The sequence below is a fragment of the Phascolarctos cinereus genome, unplaced genomic scaffold (assembly GCF_003287225.1).
Source record: "Phascolarctos cinereus isolate Bilbo 61053 unplaced genomic scaffold, phaCin_HiC Scaffold_4;HRSCAF=312, whole genome shotgun sequence".
Classification (NCBI taxonomy): Eukaryota; Metazoa; Chordata; class Mammalia; order Diprotodontia; family Phascolarctidae; genus Phascolarctos; species Phascolarctos cinereus.
Window position 1 is genome coordinate 460,757,769 of NW_027555847.1, and position 10,398 is coordinate 460,768,166.

Here is a 10,398-nt window from a genome sequence, read left to right on the forward strand (position 1 = left end):
CTTCCTTTCACCCTCCCTCCCTTCCTTTCCTCTTTTCCTTTCTTCCTTTCTTCTTTCTTTCCTTTTTTCCTTCTTTCCTTCTTCTATAAAAGAAATCATAGGTCCAGTCCCTATCCTTATCCCTGTTTTACAGATACTGAGCCTAAGGCTCAGCCAGGTTAAATAAATTACCCAGAATCATACAATAAGAAAGTGTCAGAAGCAGGACTGAAACCCAGGTCCTCCTGATTGCAATTCAAGTCATCTCCCCACTCCCCACTACTGCCTCTATAGCTCACATCTACATATTTAACCTAGATTATCTCATTTGGTTCTCACAACTACCCTATGGATAAGTAAAGCAAATACCATCACCTCATTTTACAGATAATGCAAAGCTCAGGGAGGTCAGATGCCTTGGCTAAGACCAGACAGCTAGTAAGTATAGGCAAGGCTCACAACGATGTCATCTGACTCCACATTCAGTGGTCTGTCTACTATACCATGCTTACTCTTTAACAACTCAGTGAGCATTGATTCAAGAAATGCAGATTAAAACAACCTTGAGATATCATTTTACACCTGTAAGATTGGCTAAGAGGATATGGAAAACATTCATTGTTGGTGGAATTGTGAAATGATCCAACCATTTTGGAGAGCAATCTGGAATTATGCCCAAAGAGTTATTAAACTATGAGCCAGCAATATTTCCAAAGATGATTAGGGAAAGAAGAAAAGAACCTATATGTTCTAGAATGTTTATAACAGCTCTCTTTGTGGTAGCAAAGAACTGGAAATTGCAGGGATGCCCATCAATTAGGAAATGGCAGAACAAGTTGCGGTATATGATAGTGATGGAATACTACTGTGCTATAGGAAACGATGAGCTCAATGGTTTTAGAAAAACAAGGAGAGGCTTGCATGAAATAGCACAGTGAAATGAGCAGAACCAAGAGAAAACTGTACACAGTAATGGCAATATGGTTTTAAGAATGACTTTGAGCAAATAAGTTATTTAGTCTATTATAAATACCAAATTGACTATAAAAGACAGGAAGAAAGATGCTATCTACATTCAGAGAAAAAATGATAAATAGAAGTATATACAGAATAATTTTACATATATATACCTATTGCATCTAATGGTAGCCATCTCTAGGGCAGGGGGGTGGGAGAAGGGAAGAAAAAAAATAGAAATTTACCTGATAATTTTGTTGTATATTTGAAAAGAATAGTGAGTTGAGCATAGTAGATTTGCAGTTTCATGTACAATATCTTTTTTATTGTCTATGTTTTGGAAATGCTTGTTATTCCATAAATTTAAAAAATTTAATTTAATTTTAAAAAAAGCTCAATGAGCCAAATGGAAACTTTACAGTTTCTGTGTGAGTAAGCATGCCACTACTGTCCCTGCACAACGCACAAAACTTTCTCTCCAACAGTTATTTCAGATCATTCAGACACATTTTGAACAGTTGAAAAGGTTCTAGACTTGGAGTAATCAGGTTTCAAACTCTAGCTCTTCTACTTACTACTATCTGTGTGTCCTTGGGCTGGTGTCTTTATATCTCTGGGTCTCAGTTTCCTTCTTTGTAAAAATGAAAGTGGATAGCTTCTAAGGTCCTTTTTAGGTCTATATCTATGACCCCATGATCCTGTAATAGAGACAATATCCTAGATCCAAAAAGGTTCAGGTTTTTTGTGTATTTTTTATGTCATTCAAAGCTCCTCCACATCCTGGTCCCATCTACCTATGTAACTTGATAGTGTTCTATTCTCCTCCATCCACCCTTTACTCTGGCTTGACTGTCTCCTTACCAACCCCCAGCAAAGCCACATTTTCTGCCATATCTGTATCTTCTTACTCCTGTTGCCTTCTTTACCTATTCCCATTCTACTCATCCTTCAAGACCCAGTTCCTTTGTAATGCTTTCTCCTTCTGCTCCAGCCTGCACTGACTTTTCCCTTCTGTATACTCGCATACATCCTTTCTCATTACCACTCACTTCAACAGTTAATGATATTTTATGTTCTATTTCATGCATATAAACTATAATGGCTAACATTTGCATTGCACTTTAAAGTTTGCCAAGCACTTTACAAAAAGCATCTCATTTGATCCTCACAACAACCATAGGAGGTAGGTGCTATTAGTATTCTCATTTTACAGATGAGGAAACTGAGGCAGGTAAAAGTTAAATTACTTGCCCAGGTTCAAACAGCTAACAAGTATCTAGGCTAAATTTGAATTCAGGTCTTCCTGACACCAAGTCCCGTGCTCTATCCACTGTGCCACCTAGCTGTCCACCTACCAATTAAACAGATTGTGAGCTCTTTGAGGTTTCATGTTTTACTGACAGTAGCCTGCACAATGCCAGCACATCATGGATGCTGAATAAACATTGATTGAATTAAGTTTTATTAGATCAAGTGTATCATAGCCCATAGTCAACTTTGGCCAGTGTGAGAAATAACTGGAGGATGTGTGATGCCACTAATGCAGCAATAAATCAGTGCCAGTGCAGTAATAACCCAAGGCTTGCTGAAAGCCACAGCCAGACAGCTTCTCAGTTTTGAAAAAGTCTGGACTGCTAATTATGTTGTAATGGCAAGGGGGTGGGGAGTAGGGGAAGAGGAGTAAGAAGCATCCTAGCTATGTCTTTCCATTTCTCTTCATTAGTCATTCCTGTTCCAAATCATCTACAATGCTGGGCAGTTTAACTAAGTTGCTAGGAGCCATTGTTATCTCTGTTGTTCTGTTAAAGTATCCAAAATCCTCAAGATCAAAATGTTGGACAAGTTTGTTTTCTATGTTCCCCTGCATCTCTGCTTTTCCAAACTCTGGCTTACAGGAAAAGAAATTCCTCCCATAAGTTTATGTTAGTGAACTCTCAAAAATTCCCACACAAGCATTTGTACATGGGAAAGCTAATTAGAGCTAGGTAAGAGATGCATCCAAGATCCTTGAATAGGAAAGCTTCCCAATACTTCTGTCCTTAAGCACTGCTCCCAGGAAAGGCAGACAAGTGAAGATGAGATGAGATATATTTAAATCACTGAGGTGTTGTGCCCTTGTGCTTGGAAGGTGGTCTTGGATTGTCTTGGATTGGAATGAAAACGCTGTAGAACTGTCTCCCAGAAAACATATCCCCTTCTTCTAAAATGGATTGGCTAAGGAAGGGGAGTTGGGAGAGAAATCCCCCTTCCATAGTAAGGGGCTTTGATCACTTGGATCAAACACAGACCACCTATCAGCCTTCCTACTACCACCATACGTCATCTGCGTTTCCAATATTTGTATCGTAATCGCTACCAGTCATTGCAGCGGAGATAAAAAAAAAAGAGGGGGATTGTAATTAAACATATGATTGAATCCAGACATTTTAATCATGTCCTCTATCTATTTTGCAAAGCAGGCCTGCTGAGGATTTTTTTTTCCCCAGCAGTTCCCTGGAATAGCCCTAGGATGACAATTTGCATGCTAACTGAATTCATGGACCATGCAGATTACATGGGGCCATCTGTTGCTGATTGTTTTGGTCCTCTGCTTTTCAGACTCAAATATGAAAATGCAGAAAGTAAAAGGCAAATTATAGTGCCTGGGGCAACACAGCTAATTAATTGTACTCTTTTTCTTCTCTCTGTCTCTATCCCTTCTGTGTCTCTCCTCTTTGCCTCTTTATCTCTCTGTCACTCTGTATGTCTGTGTCTCTGGCTCTGTCTGCCTGTCTGTCCCTCTCATACACTCTCTCTCTTTTTCTCTCCCCATTTCCCTTGAAGAAAAGAATGAAGAAACTGAAAAAGTCTTTATGTCCATGTTATCCCTCTGTACTTAACATCAAAACCCTTTGCCCATGAAATGCTCCACTTTTCCAGATGCCTTCAACTTCTTGTCTTATTTCCAACAAAGTTTGCCCATATACATCCCCCTTCCCAGCTACAACCCTTCAGAGGAGGTAGGAAATGGGAGAGAGAGACAAGGTGTAGTCTTCCTGGTCCCTGCTGTGCAGAGACTCAAACCCATGAGCCCAGGAAGTAGCTGTAAAAGAAAAGATATTTATGTCAGTGGGGGAAGCCAGAAGATAATGATCAATCCAGACTGAGGAAACATTCTTCCTCATTCCAATAAAGGGACAGGAATGTGAGCATCCAAATGTGAGACACAGTGCCACTTAAGACACCTAGGGGATTATTAAAAACTTAGCTCATTCACTAGTATCCACACAAACCAAATTCCTCAGGGATGGAGTTTGACTGAGTAGCTTCTCCAGTTTTTATTAGTGATGGAAGGTGAAAGATGAAGTTAAGGAGAACTTTTAGGAAATGCATTGAATTAGTTTTGTAGGATTAAAGATATTAGGTCATCCTCCAAAAACCTCTTAAAAGAGGATGCTTGATTCACAATTCAAATTTGTCCAATTCAAGAATGGGCTTTGACGTGTTATTTCAACACTTGCAATATAGTCATGAAACTGCTGAAGAGCAGGAAGTGTTTCAGTAGGTCTTACTATCTTTAAAAAGCATTATTCACTCCCTTCTCACCTCTCCCAGATATGATCCTAGTGTTAGATGTAAGAGTCCTTAGAAATCATCTAGTCCAACCTCCTCATCTTACAAATGAAAAAACTGAGGCACAAAGAAGTACTTGCCCAGGGTCATACCAGGGATAAATGGCAGAATCTCTTAAAGGCTCTAGCATCCTTCAGGGAAGCTCAGTCTCACTTCCTACACATGGCCTGTCTTTGTGATGTCCCCAATTGCTAGTGTTCTCTGTCTCCCCCCAAATTATCTAGTACTTACTTCAGATACAATTTACATTGACTGATCTTTGTACATGTTGCTTCCTCTTCCCTCTCCCTAACAGGACACAAGCTCCTTGAGAGCAGGAATTGTTTTATTCTTAATTTTGTATCTCCAATATCTGGCATAGCTATTTGTACATAGTAGTCAATAAATGCTTATTGAACAAAAGGATTAATCAACCTAGCACTACTCATCTGTCCTATATAGGTGTGAACGTAAATGGCACTGCTAATATTTCCAGCCTTGCCCACACCATGCTTTGGCTCTACTATCTCCCTACTTCCCCAAACCCTGCTCTGTTCCTTTACTGCTTTCCAAATAACTTTTCTTCTGTTTCCCTTTCTACTCACCATCTTTTGGAGAATAATTTGTTTCAACAATCATGAAGGTAGCTAAAGGAAGCACTTGGGAGCTCTTAGAGCTTGGTCAGGCATTGAAGACACCAAGGTCAACCACTACATCCCAGGTCATCACCAGTCATCTTAACATTTGTCCTGCCACTGGACTTCAATGACTCTGGAAAAGAGATTGAGGCTGACAACTTTGTACAACACTGCCTCACTTACATTCAATTCATGAGCAAGTCAAGACATCACCCATGATGTCATTGGTCCTCTTAGAAAATGAAGGATGAACAAAAACAATAACCCACCATCCATCATCCCTTCCCTCCCTCTATGTATTACTCCCCTTCCATCAGCTCTTGTCATTGCCCATCCACTTACCACTTAAAATCTAATCTCCTGTTTGGCTGCCTGCCTACCAACATACCACCTTGTCTTCCTTGCTATACTTCCCACTCACCAACCTTATTTTCAATCTCTCTTGTTGTTTCACTTGCTTGCCTGAATTCTCTGTTTATTAAGTTGATATTTACTTGCCTGAGTGGGCCTAAGTGTCTATCTCTTTCATTGTTGTGCTTTTATGGACAAAAAATTGTCCATGGTACATATTCATCAGCTGAAGGGTGGAGATAAACACCTATTAAAGGAGATAACGTATGTTGTTTGGGCAATATAAAGCACAGAGTACCTTATAATTCAACAAGCATTTACTGAGTGTTCATCATGACCAAGTCCTTCAACTTTTCAAAATTCCCAATATGAAAGACTCCATTCTAGTCACATAGAATGGAAAAATAACAAACAAAAAGGAGGACCAAGGCCTGTTTCTTGGGGCCACATGGCCTCAGAGGGAAGGGGGTCCTGAGACCTCTCCCCTTATAGCTTGCTGTCTTACCAGACGGTGTGAGCTAAGGAACCAGCAATGAAGCAAACAGAAAGAAAAAGGAGGCAGAAGCCCATTAAGGCCTTTAAATGCTGATCAAAGAACCTCCCATTTCCCATGTGGTTGGTCAAGCACAAGTTATAGAATGTGTTCCACAGTCTTCCCAAGATGTCACCCTAATATATCATCACTGTTCTCACAGAAGCAAGCTGCTTAGCCTCTTCACATGGAGAGTTGCTGGGATCTGTGCATACATCAGAACTCTATTACATTATTATGTCATTTGAAAGCAGGAATTGATGGGAACCCTATCATAATCAGACTAGTCAACTAAGTGGCCAGGGTAACTCCTCTTACGGGTAGATAGGTGTTTCAGCCCTGGGGCTAAAGTGAGGAAATCCTGAGTTCAAATCTAACCTGAGACATCTATTACCTATGTGACCCTGGTCAAGTCACGTAACTTCTATCTTCCACAGCTTTCTCATCTGTAAAATAGGGATAATAATAGCACCACTTCCCCGGGTTGTTGTGAGGACAAATTAAGATAATATTTGTAAAGCACTTAGCATACTACCTGGCACACCAATCAACCAATAAATATTTATTAAGTGCCTACCATGTGCCAGGCACTGTGCTAAGCACTGGAGATACAAAAAGAGCTGACAAACAGTCCCTATCTTAAAGGAGCTTACAATATCAAGAACATTAGGAATGGAAGTTGATAGCAAGAGATGGAAAGGCTAGGAGTTGGGCTGAAAATGGAAATAGATATGGTAGAAAGTGATATGTATAGATGGAGAGTTGAACGCTGGAAAATTTACTCTCTGCCTTCAGGTATCTCTCCCTGCTTTGGTTCAGCTAGACCTACTTGCTAACATCACCTCCCTCACAGCCAATGCCTTGACCTCTGGTACATATAAACATCTTGTATGACATTTGGCTCAGATGTTGATTACCTTGCAATGTCTTAGAAGTGGGACATGTGCCCTGTCGCAGCTCTTAGTCCCCTTCTTATTCTATCACCCACTACAACATATTAGATTTCCTTCCCAGCTTCCTGGCATCACTAAATTTCACAAGCCTTCACCCAAGTCATTAATAAAAATGTTAAACAGAACAGGGCCAAGGACAGAGCTCAAGGGCATTCCAACACAGACCTCCCTCTCCTAGATGAACACCAATCCATTAAACAATATTCTTTGGGTGCCATCATTCAAATATTTCAGAATCTACCTAATTATACAATGATCCAAACCATCTTTCTCCATCCCATCTACAAAAATATCCTGAGAGATTTTGTGAAATACTTTGCTGAAATTCAGGTACATTGTGTGTGCAGAATCTTCCTGACCTACCAATCTACTAATATTGCCAAAAAAGGAGATGAGGTGGGTCTGGTATGACCTGTTCTATAGCCATTTTTTATTCTTTCACCATGAGAACACTGTATTCACTAGCTTTTAAATCTGATCCTACTTAGTCAAACATGTATCAAGGTCACAGCTTAAAGAGGAGTTGCTGAAGAATTGTTTGCAATTTCTTAAGAATTTAATTTGCCCCTCTTGCCATGTGCTCATTTCATTATCCACGTTTTACTTTGAAACTCTTTATCAAGAAACCATCCAAAGCCAGACAAAGGAGTGAGAATAAGGGCAATTATTCTGAATGTCAGAGATGAAGATGCCAAAAGTTTTATGGAATTTCTGCACATTGACTCAAGGGGAGAGCTGAAAATAGTCTTTGTTTGAAAGAGATTGCATTCAAAACATAGCAACGCTTTTCCAAGCACTAGCCATTACTTTAGCGTGATCATTTTCGCTAACTCGTGAAAATTGCTGAAAGGGTTTTCCTTTGAAGTTCAAGGCTAAGCAGAGCACATGGATGCCAAATGTCATCCCCTCAACAGCCCATGGAACTGGTGCCAAATGGGAATCCTTGCTCAGCCAGACCCAGGTCATTGCCTTTGCTTTGGACAGTCTAACGCAGACGTAATTGGAGAATTATTCTCTTGACACCCAACACAGGGTAACTTCATTTAACAAATGCAAAGACGTTTCTATTTAAAAGGAATCTGAGCTGTGTGGCAGTCAAATCAGATGGTCCACCTAGAGCTTTCAAAAAGTTTATATTTCCATGCCTGCATTTCTCACTGGGCGTGTAATCACTGTTTCTGCCACTGCTCCTCCTCATTTGCTTCATGAACCAACTTTCCACATTTTTCATGTTACTAGCACTTTCAATAGTATCTTATGTGGAATTCACAAAGCACTCTCCAATAATGCCTAAAATCAAATATAGTTTTATTGCATTTCCTATCAAGTCAATGAAGAGGGTACTTTTTTAAAAAAAAATATGATAACCAAATAAAACAAACCATCTGTTGACCAGGCATGCTTTGTTTTGTTTTTATTTTAGGATAGTTCACATGAGCTAAAGTTACTACAGGCTCCCATTAACATGTTTAGCAGTATGGGTATGCTTCCCAACCCCATCATAGATTGAGAGACATTAGGGAAGGATATGGATTTGGCAGTATCAGTGAACTTTTCAAGAATAAACAATATGAAGAGAGATACAAAATGGTAATCTGCATGGAACCATTGAACCTGTAATAACACTTTCATAGTGAGTCCCACATCCTTTGGGAAAGCCTAGCCAGGTCAAAGCAGGGACTGGAGCTGAGGCAGAGTGGGAAAGCAGTGGCAGCTGGAATTGGCCAGGACTTCTGGCATCTAGTCTTACGCTGTGATCCCCTGAGTGAATAATACCTTTTCTCCCTCCAGAAGAAGAAGGGGGTTTGAATATAAGTGCCAGAACCACATTTCTTTGAGAACTTAAGTTTCAGCTAACTTGCAAAAAATAAGGGATAAAAGGAGTCAGCTCACTCAGAGAAGGAGTCACAGGCAGCTAGACTTCACTGAGTGTCTTAATATATGTGATTTCCTTCCTTTTTTGGATATCATGATTAAAGAACAGCATGTAGTTTGTACCTTTCCATAGAACTTCACTTGAAAAGTACCAAGAATCGGAAGAGGGGCAGAATTCTTTTTCTAGTGAGGTGGGAGCTAAGCTGTAAGAACCCACACTAATCCCTTAGCCTAATGGGGCAAGCACTGTTTTCTGGTTAGGCCTGGCTCAGGGCAGTCTCTTTGCAGTTTAGGTTCAATATTAGAATAAAATGAGACACTTGTAAGTCACTCAAGTTAACAAAACAAGATTTACTTGGCCATAGCAAGAGAAGGTGATTTAATAAAGATAGGCACTGAGGAAATCAGAGTTGATTCAGCTAAGTGAAGCTCCCTTGCCTGAGTTGCCCTCATGGTCCACTAGCCAAGCATCAGAGAGCAGTTAGCATTCAGGCAACCAGCAAATGATGTCAAGGGCATGACCCCATAGTCCCTTGAGCTAATCAAGTATCTAGAATTGTGTCAAGGAAAAACTAGCCTAACCTGCAAAGAGACAGGGGTTAGGACATTACTCCTAATACCCACTGCCACTCACAACGAGACAGAGCTAGGGGAAAAAGGTAGCCAGCTCCCTAAGAGCCAGAGAGAGCTTGATTTGTCCCTGAGGGCTGTCTGGTGATGGGTGGAATGCATAACCTCTAGAGATAAACATTTCACTAAGAGCTCTAAGTGCTTATTACTGAGTCAAGCAAGTTGGCAGCAGCACTCCCTGGTGGTTACCTGCGACTAGAAATTTAATTTCACAGGGTTTCAGAGAACATTTTTTCAAAGTCAAATATACCGTTTTAGTATTCTTTTTTTTTAACTAGCCTTATTACAGATAACAATTTCTTTTCAAGTATCCATGATTATATGCATATTTATGTTTAAGATGCATGAACAACATATGCAGACAGAGTTAGGTGGCACAGTGGATAGAGCATTGGACCTAGAGTCAGGAAGTCAGGAAGACTTGAGTTCAAATCCAACCTCAGACACTTCCTGCCTGTGTGACCCCTGAGTAAGTCACTTAATTGCTGTCTGCCTCAATTTCTTCATCTGTAAAATGGGGCAATAATAGCTCAGGACTATTATGCAAATAAAACAAGATAATATTTGTACAGCACTTTATAAAACCTTAAAGTGATATTTAAGTGTTAGCTATCGTTAGCTATTATTATTATCACACTATATATGGCATTTATTGCGTCCATCTTAGAATATAAATCCAATTGTTAGAATTCTTAGTATATTTCAGGAATCTTCTCATTCAACTCACAAAGGCAACTAGCTGCTTTTCTTTTTAAAACCTCCAGATTGCCCACATAATACAGTAGACTCCATATAGACTATGATTATGTGCTGAGAAACATTAGAACATATGAGACAATTGGAAACATTTTACTTATCCTGAGACTTGCATGGGCTTTTGATCTTTGTATGA